The 18,290-nt window shown below is 44.1% G+C and overlaps 1 long non-coding RNA gene across 1 annotated transcript in view; it reads right to left on the reverse strand.

The window, feature by feature from the left end:
- The window catches only part of LOC124555560, a 229,892-nt gene that overhangs the window by 2,342 nt on the left and 209,260 nt on the right, over positions 1-18,290 (reverse strand). The gene's annotated exons all lie outside the window — the stretch shown is intronic.

Here is an 18,290-nt window from a genome sequence, read left to right on the forward strand (position 1 = left end):
TGATTGTTCTCGGTACTGATTTCTCAGGATCTACGCACCCAAATTGAGTGAAAATGTAACCACATGTCAGTTCTAGTATAATATACACTCCGGGAAATGGAAAAAAGAACACATTGACACCGGTGTGTCAGACCCACCATACTTGCTCCGGACACTGCGAGAGGGCTGTACAAGCAATGATCACACGCACGGCACAGCGGACACACCAGGAACCGCGGTGTTGGCCGTCGAATGGCGCTAGCTGCGCAGCATTTGTGCACCGCCGCCGTCAGTGTCAGCCAGTTTGCCGTGGCAAACGGAGCTCCATCGCAATCTTTAACACTGGTAGCATGCCGCGACAGCGTGGACGTGAACCGTACGTGCAGTTGACGGACTTTGGGCGAGGGCGTATAGTGGGCATGCGGGAGGCCGGGTGGACGTACCGCCGAATTGCTCAACACGTGGGGCGTGAGGTCTCCACAGTACATCGATGTTGTCGCCAGTGGTCGGCGGAAGGTGCACGTGCCCGTCGACCTGGGACCGGACCGCAGCGACGCACGGATGCACGCCAAGACCGTAGGATCCTACGCAGTGCCGTAGGGGACCGCACCGCCACTTCCCAGCAAATTAGGGACACTGTTGCTCCTGGGGTATCGGCGAGGACCATTCGCAACCGTCTCCATGAAGCTGGGCTACGGTCCCGCACACCGTTAGGCCATCTTCCGCTCACGCCCCAACATCGTGCAGCCCGCCTCCAGTGGTGTCGCGACAGGCGTGAATGGAGGGACGAATGGAGACGTGTCGTCTTCAGCGATGAGAGTCGCTTCTGCCTTGGTGCCAATGATGGTCGTATGCGTGTTTGGCGCCGTGCAGGTGAGCGCCACAATCAGGACTGCATACGACCGAGGCACACAGGGCCAACACCCGGCATCATGGTGTGGGGAGCGATCTCCTACACTGGCCGTACACCACTGGTGATCGTCGAGGGGACACTGAATAGTGCACGGTACATCCAAACCGTCATCGAACCCATCGTTCTACCATTCCTAGACCGGCAAGGGAACTTGCTGTTCCAACAGGACAATGCACGTCCGCATGTATCCCGTGCCACCCAACGTGCTTTAGAAGGTGTAAGTCAACTACCCTGGCCAGCAAGATCTCCGGATCTGTCCCCCATTGAGCATGTTTGGGACTGGATGAAGCGTCGTCTCACGCGGTCTGCACGTCCAGCACGAACGCTGGTCCAACTGAGGCGCCAGGTGGAAATGGCATGGCAAGCCGTTCCACAGGACTACATCCAGCATCTCTACGATCGTCTCCATGGGAGAATAGCAGCCTGCATTGCTGCGAAAGGTGGATATACACTGTACTAGTGCCGACATTGTGCATGCTCTGTTGCCTGTGTCTATGTGCCTGTGGTTTTGTCAGTGTGATCATGAGATGTATCTGACCCCAGGAATGTGTCAATAAAGTTTCCCCTTCCTGGGACAATGAATTCACGGTGTTCTTATTTCAATTTCCAGGAGTGTATTTGTCCAATGAATACCCGTTTATCATCTGCATTTCTTCTTGGTGTAGTGTATTTCAGAAATATTCACCATAACCCTTAAGGGGGGACATTGATGAAATTGACCAAAAATGTCAATTTTCGATTTATTTATTAGTACAACTCATGGACAATAAGTTCCCAAAGGTTCTATGTTGAAACCCGCACCCGAAGTGCCTGAAAATTAATTAAAAGTGTGACGTGGCCTCCCTGCCACACCACACTCAGAGGGATAACAACCCCTACATTCACATGGAGAGGCTTCCAAATTGTATCCCAGATCTTGTCAAGCCCACTTACAGGTTTCTGGCCGATCCTGCACTTCTCAAAAAGTGTGATCATGGCAAAACCCAAAATCCAAATGAGTCTTTAAATTCACTCATATGGAAACGATAACCTAAACACACATTTGCATCTGCTACAGTTATCAGAATTGCAACTTATGATGCAGTTATTGTATTTAATGATGGGAGCGTCGGGAGGATGAAGGTTTTAGAAAGAATGGGCTTCCAGACAGGAATTTTACTCAAGACATCCTGAGAAAAATAGATTTACAGCGCGTCACTGCAGCTGAAAAGTCAGTTGAAGACCTGGCAAGGAAAGAAGACAGACAAGAAACCAGAAGAGAAACCTTGAAGGGAAAGACGACCAAAAGTACAAATGTGGAGCCTTCGGAAGAAGTGACATAAGGAAGAAAGATTGGTTCAACTTTAAACTGCGTTTCCTGAAAAGTTTGTTTTTATAGTTTATGTACCTTTTCCTCAGATTATATGAATGCTACAATTATGAAATTTTGTACACATATTTCTGTAAACGTAATAAACCTTGTGTCAATAGCAAATTTTGAAATTCTGATTGCAAGCTGAGATATGGGGCAAAGTGCTTGGAACTTTGCATAAATTTAAAATTGTACTTGTGGAATTATAATTAAAAAATTATGAAAATTCTCCTATTTGACCTATTACAAAAACCTCACAAGAGAAGATTATAACATATAAAGAGATGAAACAGAGAAATTTTTGTAGAAACCTTATGAATACTTTCTGAGAAAAAGGAACATACATTATTTCTTGAAAGTAAAACTTCAAATTTCGTTCAAAAAAGCTGAGTATATATAATCAAAGGGTTTTATATGTAAATGTTTTACTTTCATGTAAAGCGTGGTACAAAATTTCATTGCCATATCTCCAAAACTATGGATTTGGTGCATTTTTGAAATAGTGTGTATTTTTCATCAATGTCACCCCTTAATACATTTATTCCACAGTGTGACAAGGTGGTCAATGCCTTTTCCAATAGTTGTCTGCGAGAAGACTGTCATTCCTCGTGTAAAAACAAGAGCGCTTCGCAGCATGTGAGGGAATTTGGCAACGGCAGTGTTTATCTTTATCTAGACCGCAGTTTATTGTATCACGATAATGCTCCCCATATTGGTCGGCATCCTGCGACTGTCATGGAAATGTGGAATCTAGAGGTGCAGAAGGACCATGCTACGATTCCCGCGGCACTGCACGAATAGCGCTCTGCGAGGCTTGGAAGAGAACGAACATTGCCATACTGCATCTGTTATCGTCACACGAGCCCAGCATTTAGCGTGATATGGGTTGCCATTTTGTACACAACACAATCACCTCTGGCTAGTATAACCGGTAAATGGGACAGCAGGCGTTGCACTTCTGCAATTTTCTCGTCGGTGGCTTCGAGGTCTCCGTGACGCTGTCTTTCAACAAGATAATGCAAGACGGCAAGTTGTTCTACATATACATGCGAATTCCGCAAGCCACCGTATAGTGTGTGGTAGATAGTGCCTTGTACCACTACTAGTCATTCGCTTTCATGTTCCAATTGAAAATACAGCGAGATAAAAAGACCATCTATATGCCTCTGTACGAGCCCTAATTTCTCATATCTTCTCTTCATTGTCATTCCACGAAATGTATGTGGGCAGCAGTAGAATCGTTCTGCAACCAGCTTCATATGCTGGTTCTCTAGATTTTCTCAATAGTATTCCGTGAAAGTAGGTCGCTTTCCCTCCGGAGATTCCCATTTGAGTTCACAAAGCATTTCTGTAACACTCGCTTGGTGATAGAATCCACCAGTAACAAATCCAGCAGCACCCTCCTTGTAAACTCGTGAAGACTATTTACAACACATCCGCCGGGAAAACTTGAAGAGTCACAGCACCCTTCTTAATTGCTTCAATGTATTCCTTTAATCTAACGTGGCAAGAATCCCAGACACTCAAGCAGTGCCCAAGAATGTATCGACTAGTGTTCTATGTGAGATCTCTTTTACAAATGAATTACACTTTCCTAAAATTCACCCAATGAACCGAAGTTGATCATTTGCCTTTTATACTACCCTCTTTACGCGCTCATTCTATTTCATATCGCTTTGCAACGTCACGCCTAGCTATGGATCGATGTGACTTGGTCAAACAGCACACTACTAATGTTGTATTCGAACACTTCGGAATTAGTTTAGCATACCGCATAAACATGTTTATTAATTCATTTAGCTTGGATAGTCATCTGAGTGTGCTGTCGTCTCTGGCATGCTTTAGCATCAGGGTGTGCTATTCCAGCGTTGTAGCGGCTGGTAAGGCAGACAGAGCCTGCAGTTAACATGGGCGAAGGGTCAAGTGCCCTCACTGGCAGTTTGTAAGCTCAGGTAAAATTCCAACTTCTGCCATTTTTTTCTTTCCATTTTATTCCTCGCAGTGATAGACTATTAATCATAAAATTCAAACATATTTAAACAGTTCAGTTCTTCTATGTGAAATTAATATACTCAATTAAGTTACGGTTACTACTCTTATAAGTCAAAAGGCTATAGGCCTTCATATTGTAGCACATAGGTAAAATTTTGCCTGAGCCGCCACTGACAATGAGTAGAACACTTCTTGACGTGTGGGACCAAAACTTTACAGTTCAGTTCCTCAAAGTCAGGAAGCCATGCTGCATCCTGACGTGATCTCCGCTCCAGTGTATCGGGTGCACTATGTGATTCTGGTGGTTCGAAGATGAATGCAGACATTGGTTATACAGGGTGCTACAAAAAGGTACGGCCAAACTTTCAGGAAACATTCCTCACACACAAATAAAGAAAAGATGTTATGTGGACATGTGTCCGGAAACGCTTAATTTCCATGTTAGAGCTCATTTTAGTTTCGTCAGTAAGTAGTGTACTTCCTCGATTCACCGCCAGTTGGCCCAATTGAAGGAAGGTAATGTTGACTTCGGTGCTTGTGTTGACATGCGACTCATTGCTCTACAGTACTAGCATCAAGCACATCAGTACGTAGCATCAACAGGTTAGTGTTCATCACGAACGTGGGTTTGCAGTCAGTGCAATGTTTACAAATGCGGAGTTGGCAGATGCCCATTTGATGTATGGATTAGCACGGGGAAATAGCCGTGGCGCGGTACGTTCGTATCGAGATAGATTTCCAGAACGAAGATGTCCCGACAGGAAGACGTTCGAAGCAATTGATCGGCGTCTTAGGGAGCACGGGACATTCCAGCCTATGACTCGCGACTGGGGAAGACCTAGAACGACAAGGACACCTGTAATGGACGAGGCAATCCTTCGTGCAGTTCACGATAACCCTAATGTCAGCGTCAGAGAAGTTGCTGCTGTACAAGGTAACGTTGACCACGTCACTGTATGGAGAGTGCTACGGGAGAACCAGTTGTTTCCGTACCACGTACAGATTGTGCAGGCACTATCAGCAGCTGATTGGCCTCGACGGGTACACTTCTGCGAATGGTTCATCCAACAATGTGTCAATCCTCATTTCAGTGCAAATGTTCTGTTTACAGATGAGGCTTCATTCCAACGTGATCAAATTGTAAATTTTCACAATCAACATGTGTGGGCTGACGAGAATCCGCACGCAATTGTGCAATCACGTCATCAACACAGATTTTCTGTGAACGTTTGGGCAGGCATTGTTGGTGATGTCTTGATTGGGCCCCATGTTCTTCCACCTACACTCAATGTAGCACGTTATCATGATTTCCTAGGGGATACTCTACCTGTGCTGCTAGAACATGTGCCTTTACAATTACGACACAACATGTGGTTCATGCACGATGGAGCTCCTGCACATTTCAGTCGAAGTGTTCGTACGCTTCTCAACAACAGATTCGGTGATGATGGATTGGTAGAGGCGGACCAATTCCATGGCCTCTACGCTCTCCTGACCTCAACCCTCTTGACTTTCATTTATGGGGGCATTTTAAAGCTCTTGTCTACGCAACCCCGGTACCAAATGTAGAGACTCTTCGTGCTCGTATTGTGGACGGCTGTGATACAATACACCATTCTCCAGGGCTCCATCAGCGCATCAGGGATTCCATGGAACGGAGGGTGGATGCATGTATCCTCGCTAACGGAGGACATTTTGAACATTTCCTGTAACAAAGTGTTTGAAGTCACGCTGGTAGTTTCTGTTGCTGTGTGTTTCCATTCCATGATTAATGTGATTTGAAGAGAAGTAATAAAATGAGCTCTAACATGGAAAGTAAGCGCTTGCGGACACATGTCCACATAACGTATTTTCTTTCTTTGTGTGTGAGGAATGTTTCCTGAAAGTTTGGCCGTACCTTTTTGTAACACCCTGTATAGGGAACTCGAAGTCTGGAAGCAACCACTGCTCCAATATACCGGGCACTACATCGTCAAGTCTGGCTATGTGCTCACTTGGTTTGTACTGCTGCTTTGATGTACCAGCCTCTGTATCGGCAATATCAGAAAGCTGTTGTGCTGAGTGAGAAATAAATAAAAACTGTGGAAACACACACACATACACTCTATGAATAATAACAATAATAATAAACAGCTCAGTTGATAATAATAGCGAAGGCAGGACGCGGCCGTTCTATAGATATGAGACCATCAGCAAGTGTTCTCACTTGTGGCAGGTCCTAGTGCTGCCCAGAGTCTAATTGTGGACTGAATGCTCAAGAGCAGCGGTACGTGGCTAGCGGACTCTGGTAGCAGATTCGATGGTGAGCGTTGCTGCAGCGGTAGCAGCAGAGTGCTGACCACCAAGTGCTGCGTTGTTTAGGCAACAGTCTGTGCTTCGTGGCCCCGAGACGGCGGTGGTGGTAGCAACACAGTTAAAACGAAGAGTCTAGGCTACGTCTCGACAGAGACTGTGTGCAATTATATGTTGGCTAGCTGGTCGACCAAGTAGGCTAGTTATGGGCGGATTTGTATGCAGCTGCTCCTGGCTGACTTCGGAGAACTGTTTCTTTTCTGTTTACGTGCGGAAGGTATAACCCGTTGCCAGCGATGTGGAAGGATACTCTTATCAGTGCCAGTTGTTTTGACAGTTCGAGCGGCGCCTCTATTGCCCGACGGAATTGTAGTGGCTCTGAAGCGAATGCCGTGAAGTGTTTCCTTCAGTTTAGAAAACGAGTTGAACTTACGAGGGTTTAAGTCAGGGGAGTGCAGTAGGTGGTCTAGCACTTAGCAGCCCCATCAGTCAACCAAATCAGTAACAGCTTGCACTGTACGCGCTTGAGAATTCTCCTGCAAAATGATGGTCAGGTCATGCAGAAAGTGTTATCACTTCTGTCTCTAAGCTGGTCGTAGGTTGTGTTCCAGAAATGAACAGCATAGAGACAGAATTGATGACACTTTCTGCATGTCCTGACCATCATTTTGCAGGACAATGCTCAAGCACGTACAGTGCAAGCTGTTACTGATTTGGTTGGCTAATGGGGCTGCTAAGTGCTATACCACTTACTGCACTCCCCTGACTTAAGCCCTCGTAAGTTCAACTCGTGTTCTAAACTGAAGGAAACACTTCACGGCATTCGCTTCAGAACCACTATAAATTCGTCGGGCAATAGACGGTGCCGCTCGAACTGTCAAAACAACTGGCACTGCTAAGAGTATCCTACGACTTCCACATCGCTGGCAACGGGTTATACACAATGCTGGTGACTACTTTGAAGGTCAGTAAAACTTTGAAACACGTATTTATTTTGTACGAGCTGTAAATAAATAGTTTCCACTACTAAAGTTCCAACCCTCGTATAAATGTAATACGGTAACTGAAAATGGATTAAGATCGAATAGCTTCTTGGTATAAATTGACGTAAAGAAAAGTGGCTTGTTGCTCTAGTTTTTAAATCAATTTAATCCACAACCAAGGATCTCAACAACAGTTTCATAGATATATGAAATGTGTTCCAATTCTTGCTTGATATGTTCCAGTTCCATGGAAAAAAGGGATTATCTTAATCATGGTTACGAATAGCAATTTTTCGCCACCTGAACAGCGTATCTACGTATTTTATTACTCTGGGTCGTTGTTTTTCAAAAATTTTCTTGTTTGTATGTGAAGAACTTCTAGCCCACATTCTTTACACCCATATCCCTAGCCAACAAGTTCGAAGCGCTGTCTTCTACACTGAAGAGCTAAAGAAATTGAAACATCTGCCTAATACCGGGAAGGCGTGTAGAGCACCCGAGAGCACTCAGAACTGCCGCACCACAACGTGGCATGGACTCGACTAATGTCTGAGATAGTGCTGGAGGGAACTGACACCATGAATCATGCTGGGCTGTCCATAAATCAGTAAGGCGTAGGACAGAGTCGATATGTCTTCTGAACAGCACTTTGCAAGGCATCCCAGATATGCTCAATAATGTTCATGTCTGGGGTGGTTGGTGACCAGCGTAAGTTTTTAAACTCAGAAGAGTGTTCCTGGAGCCACTCTTTAGCAATTCTTTACGTATGGGATGACGCATTGTCCTGCTGGAATTGGCCAGTCCGTCGGAATGCACAATAGACATGAATGGATGCAGGTTGTCAGACAGGACGTCTATTTACATGTCACTTGTCAGAGTCGTGTCTACACATGTCAGGTGTCCCATATCACTCCAACTGCACACGTCCCACACCATAACAGAGCCTCCACCAGCTTGAATACTCCCCTGCTGACATGCACGGTCCATGGACTCATGAGGTTGTCTCCATACCCGCGCACGTCCATTCGCTCGATACAATTTGAAACGAGACTCGTCCGACCAAGCAACATGTTTCCAGTCATCAACAGTCCAATGTCGGTGTTGACGAGCCCATGAGAGGCGTAAAGCTTTGTGTTATGCAGCCATCAAAGGTACACGAATGTGCCTTCGGCTCCGAAAACCCAGATCGATGATGTTTCTTTGAATGGTTGGCACGCTGACACTTGTTGATGGCCCAGCACTGAAATCTGCAGCAATTTGCGGAAGGGTTGCACTTCTGACACGTTGAACGATTCTCTTCAGTCGTCATTGGTCCCGTTCTTGCAGGATCGTTTTCCGGCTGCAGCGATGTCGGAGATTTGATGTTTTACAGGATTCCTGAAATTCGTGGTACACTCGTCGGGAAAATCCCACTTCATCGCTGTCCGCAGCTCGTGGTCGTGCGGTAGCGTTCTCGCTTCCCGCGCCCGGGTTCCCGGGTTCGATTCCCGGCGGAGTCAGGGATTTTCTCTGCCACGTGATGACTGGGTGTTGTGTGATGTCCTTAAGATAGTTAGGTTTAAGTAGTTCTAAGTTCTAGGGGACTGATGACCGTAGATGTTAAGTCCCATAGTGCTCAGAGCCATTTGAACCATTTGAACTTCATCGCTACCTCGGAGATACTGTGTCCCACTGCTTGTGCGCCGACTATAACACCGCGTTCAAACTCATTAAAATCTTGATAACCTGCCATTGCAGCAGCAGTAAACGATCTAACAACTGCGCCAGACACTTGGTGTGTTATATAGGCGTTGCGGAACGCAGCGCCGTATTCTGCCTATTTACCACACATCTCTGTATTTGAATACGCGTGCCTGTACCAGTGTCTTAGGCGCTTCAGTGTACTAAATTCGAAACTAAACCAGTGACACTCACTTCACATGCTGGGAAACATGCTAAGCCCCGTGTCAAGGGGAGGCAAATATAAAAGGATGTGGGTCTGTTAATCGTCAGCAGTTCAGATGTGCGGCAAATAATGGTACCCCTTAGGCAATTGGGAGCAAGGGGTGGGAAGGAACACCGTGTTCACTCAATATGTATGCCTGGTGGCCTCACTGAGGATTCTGAAGAGGCTTGGGTTGCAAACAAGGGTTTCTAGCTCAGGCGACTCCCCGTCCACTCGAGATAATGATAGTTGTGGGAGACTAAAGTCTCAAATCCTGGTGGCTAACTTCCTTCTCAACAAACTGTGAGAGTCTGAAGCACTCCTAACAAGTAACGAAGCCCAAATAATACAAGATACAGAAAGCTGGCTGAGACCCGAATTTGACACGGTGAAATTTCTGGCAAAAATTTAAGCATTTATCAAACGAATAGATTAATGAGAAATTGAGGTGGTGTATTCGTCACCGTAGACAATAAACTCAAATTCTCCGAGACAGAAATTAAAGCTGCATGCGAGATTGTTTGAGCAAGTTTCAGTATCAGAGGTTAGCGTATAATTATAATGGGATCCTTCTATCGATCACTGGACTCACCTACTGATGAACCGAAAACTTCAGAGAAAGCCTGACTTCACTAGTACGTAAGTTCTTCAGCCATCTTGTAATCAATGGAGGAAACTTTTACAATCCAACATTCAACTGGGATAATTAAAGTTTTGTTAGTGCTGGGTGCGACAAGACGTCGTGCGAAACATTACTAAATGTCGTATTTGAAAATTACCTAGAACAGATGGTTCGGCACCCCATTGATAACGGAAATATATTAGATCTAATGCCAATAAATAATCCTGACCTTTTTGATGACGTTAACATCGAAATGGTACCAGTCTCCGTCAGGCATTTGTAGGAACAATGATTACCAAAGTACAAAGGGCAACTACAACAAATAGGAAGATTTATATGTTCAGTACATTAGATAAAGAAGCAGTAGTGTCATATCTCAATGATGAATTTGAAACTCTTATCTCAGGACAGGAGCGTTCAGAGGAACTATCGTTCAAGTTTAAAAGAATAGTTGACCATGCATTGGATAGATATGTATCCACTAGAACAGTTCGTGATGGGAGGGACCGTCCATGGTATACAATCACTGTAAAGAAGCTCCTAAAGAAACAGAATACTGTATAATAGGTATAAAACAAAACAGAGGATTAAAGACAGAGAGATATTGAATGAATCGCTGTTGGCTCCCAAGAGAGCAATGCGTAAATGCGCGGAGCCTTCAGTGACTACCGTAGCAGAATATCGTCGAAAGACTTTTACAAAATCGAAAAAAGAGTCTGGTCTTATGTTTAGGCTGTTAATGGCACCGAAGTTAGTGTCCAGTCACTCACGGAAGAGACAGCAACTGAAATTTAACGTAGAAAGCAAAAATAGACATTTTAATTCCGTTTTCAAATGCTCCTTTGCATAGGAAAATCCAGGAGTATTGCGCCAGCTTAATACTCGTATCACTGAAAAGATTAATGAAATAGATACTAGTGTCAGTGGAGTTGAGAAACTCCTGAACTCTTTAAAACCAGTGCCTGATGGAATCCCTATTAGATTCTATACTAAATTTGCGGTTGACTTTGTCCCTTTTTTAACTACAATCTATTGTAAATCCATGAGTTCAAACGTAATGAGTATCTGGAACAAAATGGTCTCCTTCATGCCATTATTGAAACATATGTCATGTAAAACCATACTCGCACTCTTTTCACATTACATATTGAAAGTTATAGATCAAGGCTGTCAGGCAGACGCCAAATATCTCGATTTCCGACACATAATCGGAACCACACCTACGCTTATTATCAAAAGTAGGATCGTATCGGTATCAAGCGAAACCTGTGACTGGATTGAGGATTTCTTGGTAGGGAGGACGCAGAAAGTTACCTTGGATGGAGGCATATCGACAGATATAGAAGTAACTTCGGGTGTGCCCCAGGGAAGTGTGTAGCCGGCCGCTGTGGCCGAGCGGTTCTAGACGCTTCAGTCTAGACAGCGCTGCTGCTACGGCCGCAGGTTCGAATACTGCCTCGGGCATAGATGTGTGTGATGCTCTTAGGTTAGTTAAGTTTAAGTAGTTGTAAGTCTAGGGAACTGACGACCTCAGATGTTAAGTCCCATAGTGCTTAGAGCCATTTGAACCAGGGAAGTGTGTCGAGACACGTGCTGTTCATCGTGTATATTAATGAACTTGTGCAGAATTTTAGTAGTATCCTCAGACTTTCCGCAGACGATGCAGTTATCTATAATGAAGTCCTATGAGAAAGAAATTGCACCAATATCCAATCATATCTTCATAAGATTTCGAAGTGGTGCAAAGCTGTGCAACTTGCTTTAAATGTTCTAGACAAAGCTAAAAAACGTAGTGTCTACCTGGAATCACTCAACTCATACAAAATCCTCGGTGTAGCAATTTGTAAGGATGTGAAATGGGCCTATCACATAGTCTCGGTCGCAGGTAAAACAGATGGCAGACTGCCGTTCATTGGTAGACTACTAGGGAAATACCGTGAGTCTAAAAAGTAGACTGCAGATGAGATGGTTCAGATGGCTCTAAGCACTATGGGACTTAACATCTGAGGTCATCAGTCCCCTAGAACCTAGAACTACTTAAACCTAACTAACCTAAGGACAAATGGTTCAAATGGCTCTGAGCACTATGGGACTCAACTGCTGAGGTCATTAGTCCCCTAGAACTTAGAACTACACTCCTGAAAATTGAAATAAGAACACCGTGAATTCATTGTCCCAGGAAGGGGAAACTTTATTGACACATTCCTGGGGTCAGATACATCACATGATCACACTGACAGAACCACAGGCACATAGACACAGGCAACAGAGCATGCACAATGTCGGCACTAGTACAGTGTATATCCACCTTTCGCAGCAATGAAGGCTGCTATTCTCCCATGGAGACGATCGTAGAGATGCTGGATGTAGTCCTGTGGAACGGCTTGCCATTCCATTTCCACCTGGCGCCTCAGTTGGACCAGCGTTCGTGCTGGACGTGCAGACCGCGTGAGACGACGCTTCATCCAGTCCCAAACATGCTCAATGGGGGGACAGATCCGGAGATCTTGCTGGCCAGGGTAGTTGACTTACACCTTCTAGAGCACGTTGGGTGGCACGGGATACATGCGGACGTGCATTGTCCTGTTGGAACAGCAAGTTCCCTTGCCGGTCTAGAATGGTAGAACGATGGGTTCGATGACGGTTTGGATGTACCGTGCACTATTCAGTGTCCCCTCGACGATCACCAGTGGTGTACGGCCAGTGTAGGAGATCGCTCCCCACACCATGATGCCGGGTGTTGGCCCTGTGTGCCTCGGTCGTATGCAGTCCTGATTGTGGCGCTCACCTGCACGGCGCCAAACACGCATACGACCATCATTGGCACCAAGGCAGAAGCGACGCTCATCGCTGAAGACGACACGTCTCCATTCGTCCCTCCATTCACGCCTGTCGCGACACCACTGGAGGCGGGCTGCACGATGTTGGGGCGTGAGCGGAAGACGGCCTAACGGTGTGCGGGACCGTAGCCCAGCTTCATGGAGACGGTTGCGAATGGTCCTCGCCGATACCCCAGGAGCAACACTGTCCCTAATTTGCTGGGAAGTGGCGGTGCGGTCCCCTAAGGCACTGCGTAGGATCCTACGGTCTTGGCGTTCATCCGTGCGTCGCTGCGGTCCGGTCCCTGGTCGACGGGCACGTGCACCTTCCGCCGACCACTGGCGACAACATCGATGTACTGTGGAGACCTCACGCCCCACGTGTTGAGCAATTCGGCGGTACGTCCACCCGGCCTCCCGCATGCCCACTATACGCCCTCGCTCAAAGTCCGTCAACTGCACATACGGTTCACGTCCACGCTGTCGCGGCATGCTACCAGTGTTAAAGACTGCGATGGAGCTCCGTATGCCACGGCAAACTGGCTGACACTGACGGCGGCGGTGCACAAATGCTGCGCAGCTAGCGCCATTCGACGGCCAACACCGCGGTTCCTGGTGTGTCCGCTGTGCCGTGCGTGTGATCATTGCTTGTACAGCCCTCTCGCAGTGTCCGGAGCAAGTATGGTGGGTCTGACACACCGGTGTCAATGTGTTCTTTTTTCCATTTCCAGGAGCGTAGTTAAACCTAACTAACCTAAGGACATCACACACATCCATGCCCGAGGCAGGATTCGAACCTACGACCGCAGCAGCAGCGCGGTTCCGGACTGAAGCGCCTAGAACCGCTCGGTCACAGCGGCCGGCAGTAGACTGCAAACAAAACATTCGTGCAATTCATATTTCTCAAATGTGTGGGACCCATACCTAATAGGAATAATACAAGATATTGAACGGATACAAAGAAGGGTAACATGAATGGTCACAGTTTTGGTCGACCTGTGGAAGAGTATCACGAAAGTGCTGAATGAACTGAACAAGCAGACGCTAGAAGATGGACGCAAACTATCCCCGTGAAAACCTACTTAGAAGTATTCTAGAATCAACTTTATATGCTGACTGTAGAAATGTATTACAACCCTTATGTACCGCTCCCATAGGGATCGCGAAGATTTGACTAATTACAGCACGCGCAGAGGCATTTAAGCAATCATTCTTCCCGCAATCCATGCATGAATGGAACGAGAGAAAGACCTAATAACAGGTACAATGGGACGCAATATCTGTCATGTACTTCATGGTCTTCGTAGTATAGATGTAGATACGCTGCCCTATCAGTGAATATAAGCTCCTGCGCGTGGGACAGTACGTGTTGTGCGTGTACTTTCTGATAAAGGCTGCACGCTTTACGGCTGTATCGCTCCAGCAAGTTGGAATGTCTGCCAATTAACGGAGCAGCTCTATTGAATAGAAGAGTGGCAGGCGTTGCGCCAACTTCGGGGCAGAGCCTCGTGGCCAGCAGACAGGCTGTAACCGCTGCGTACTCGTACCGCGACAGCGATCGTGTGAGTGACTCGTAAGCGACGAGGACGTCTGCTCAGCAATAGACGCGGCGCCTTTCAATTGAATTGGATAATGGGGATGAAAGCGATGAACGTGCTTGTGAGCTGCTGCTGCAGAATACTTCTCTCGTAATTGTAAGGGTCTACAGCGCACTGTTGAGTTACGGCAGACGAGAAGAAAAAGTAAGTAGTTCGTTGAGATTTCGATGTAGATTTCTTGAATGATTCAGGCAGGAAAAAAATTAAATGGGATCATTATTTTGCTGTTTCAGTCTGACTTCAGCGGTAAATTTTCCAACTAGCAGTTCTCAGGTTGAAACAGTTAACGTGTACCTAATTCTTAACGAACAAGGTACAATGCTTAAAGGGTAAGTTAAAAGAGGTGATATTGGATGAGGTGTACAAAGAAAGAGGTGCTAATGTGAAATTCAATATGTTTCACAGTGAAATTTTGTCAATATTTGAAATTTGTTTTGCTAAAAAGTTGTCTAGTGCGCCCATTAAAAAAAAGTGATCCATGGATAATTAGTGGTATAAATTTCATGTAGGAGGAAAAGAGTAATCTACATAGAGGCCATAAAAACACACGATCCGACGTTGTTTACGCTGTACAAAACATACTGAATATTTTAAGGGTATTCATTAAATTATTCAGAAATATGCACACCCTGACAGAAAATAATAATGCAGATAATAACTTTAAAACTATAAGGGATAATGTGAAACACGAGACAGGACAACCAGTCATTGTACAAGATACCACAACACTTAAACTAAATAATCACGTTGTGACTGATAATTCCCAAGTTGCAAGTATTTTTGACAACTACTTTCTGAATGTAGTAGCAAAAATAGAATTTAATGATTCAGTTGAAGGTGGAAGAGAATATATTCCAAGTGTCATTCAATGAAACTTTAAGCAACTAGAAATGGCTCCAACCTGCTTTACTGAAATTAATACAATTATAAAAATTTCAGAAATAGAATTCTGAAAAGTTGTTCTAAGTTAATAATGTCCTTAATAATACATGTAATGCATCGTGGGCGCAGGGAATTTTTCCAGACTGATTAAAATATTTAACTGTTAAATCTCTTTATAAGAAAGATGAAAGAAAAGACTTAAATAATTGTCGTCTAATCTCCTTACTGACGTCGTTTTCCAAAACATTCGAAAAAGTAATGTACTCAGCAGCAGTGTCGCATTTCAGTAGAAAAGATTTACTTACCTCATCACAGTTTGGACCCCAGAAGGGTTGCTAGATTTAGAATGCTATTTATACATTTAGTGACCAATATTACTAGCCTTAAATAACAAAATATCGTCAGTTGGTATTTTCTGTGATCCTTCCAAGGCGTTTGATACCACATATCACGCTACTCCCTTAGAAAAAACGTAAGTTTCATGGAATTCATGGCTTTACACGCTACTGGTTTGAATCATAATAAACAAACAGAATGCAGAAAGTTGTGCTGAATAAATCAGACAGTTGAAAGGAGAGAAAATTTTAGTGACCGGGGGGAAATCACGAAATGAGTACCACAAAGTTTCATTTTGGGTCCTCTCCATGTGAATGACCTTTCACTTAACGCTGATCAAGCAGAGTTGGTACTTTTCGCAGTGGACACTAGAGTGATAATTAGACAGAAAGCACCAAAAGAGAGTTTTAATGATTTTTTGAAAGAATTATTAAGTGGTTCTCTCAAAATGGATTCTCTCTTAATTTTGGAAAAAACGACGCTATACTCAGTTATGTACAACAATCATATCAACAACTGATACAGCATTCAGAAAATAGGGTAGACATTTTTGGGCGTACATATTGATGAAATCTTGAATTGGAAGAAGCATATCACTCAGTTGCTCAAACAATTAAGTTCAGCTACTTTTCTACTTCGTACAATTGCTAGGCTTGGAAACAAACGCATTAACCTAGCAACATATTTTGCGTATATCCACTCACTAACGTCTTATGGAATAATTTTCTAGAATAACTCATCGTTTAAAAATAAAGTATTGATTTTGTAAAAGCGAGCACTGTGAGTAATATGTGTTGTTCACCTGTACATGTCATGTAGTTACCCATTCGATGAGTAACGTGTTTTAACTGCACCCTCACAATACATACATTCGCTAACGAAATTCGTCATAAGTATTCCATCACACTTTGAGAACAAATGTGATCTGCATACCTATAATACTAGAGAAAAGAATGATCTTTATTGCCCATTACTAAATCAAACAGTCGGCAGAAAGTGAGGCGTAGCGCCTTCGCATCGCTCCTGTCACTTGTTAGGACGATATCGTTATAGGCATGAGTCATCGACAGATGTCACCAGCTTACATGGACCAGAGTTACAGAGCTGCACGTAGTTGTACTAGTAGGCGGCAGAGGTCAGCAGTGGACGAGCAGTGCTAGCAGTCGTAGTCAAAACAATGTTGTAAAGTTATGTTTGTCTAATATTTAATGTATTTGCATAATTATAATTGTTTTATATGTGTAGTAATTAGCAGTGTGAGTGTTGTATGAGTGAAGAAGAACAGAAGTAAATGAAAATTGTTTTGTTTATTCACGAAGTACCAGTTAAACTATATAGGGGATTTAATAGAATTAAATGTGCAGTCAGTTTATGGTACTAATAAATCGTGAGTAGAACACAAATTAATCGGTAATTTCGGAAGGAGTAATTTTATATTTGATACTTTTCTAAATTTATTTATTTAGCAATTGTCATAGAAAGATGTTTTACTATGATTGGTCATTGAAGTAAAGCGCGGGTTAGCGCGGGATAATACTGCAACCTGATTTGCTGTTTGTGATATCAGCCAATCAGAAAAGTGCAGGCTCGCGCCAATATATGCTGGGAACAAAGCCTTTGGTGTGATCTAGGCCAGTCGCGGCTGAGGGTTCGAACTAGTAACATCTCATTGAAAGCAGCTCCGACGAAAGTACTGTAAAATCGCGGAAAAGTGCTAATTACGAGTTCGCGAAGTAGTACAAAGTGTATTTAAGTGAACGGTATAGTGGAAGTCGTGTGGAATTTCGGACGGAATATCAAAATTATTGCTTTTGACTGTTAGTTAAAACCGCGTGGCGTGTTGTGCGATCTAAGACTGGAACAGGTATTACGTGTAGAGCAGAGTGCGCAACATTTGACCGAGCATTTTCATAACTAAACGATTCAGTGAACTCTATTAACTTCGGTAACGGGTGTAAATACCATAAACTGGCTACGTGTGTGATTGTGGTGTGCGTGGGAACTTTACATTGGGTAGCCACTTAGTAAGGACTTGGCAGTATTAATTGTGATCTTTATCGTAAAAATACACCTGAAAATTTACAGTGCCATGTTAAAACTTTTATTTCAGTACTAGCCACATCCCGTTTACCGGACAATTCTATGTATGTTGCGACCTGCAGTAGACAGTAGTGATCTAGTATTTTCTACTACAGCTTTTAGCTAGACAAATGAACATTGCTGGACATTGGCAAGGCGGTAAAAAGAAACGTGCCGCGCCGTAAAAGGAGTTCAGTATCCAGCAACAAAAATTTTTGATTGTTCGCTCAATAACATAAAATGTTTGACAGGTAGCAAAAAAGTTTTAAATCTAACGTAAAATCGTTTCTTCTGGACAACTCCTTCTATTCGATGGAACAATTTTGATTTAAAACCTGTTAGTTCGAAGGAAAAACCTTGTTTGTAAGTGTAATTAGACGAGCAGGACTAAAAAATAATATTTTCATGAATGTTAACACTAGTCACGTGTACACATCATGTAAACTGCCTAATTCCACATCATTTCGATAAAAGAATCATTCAAAGGATCTATGGAACTAACTAACTAGCTATTGAAGAA

This window comes from Schistocerca americana, chromosome X (assembly GCF_021461395.2).
Source record: "Schistocerca americana isolate TAMUIC-IGC-003095 chromosome X, iqSchAmer2.1, whole genome shotgun sequence".
Taxonomy (NCBI): domain Eukaryota; kingdom Metazoa; phylum Arthropoda; class Insecta; order Orthoptera; family Acrididae; genus Schistocerca; species Schistocerca americana.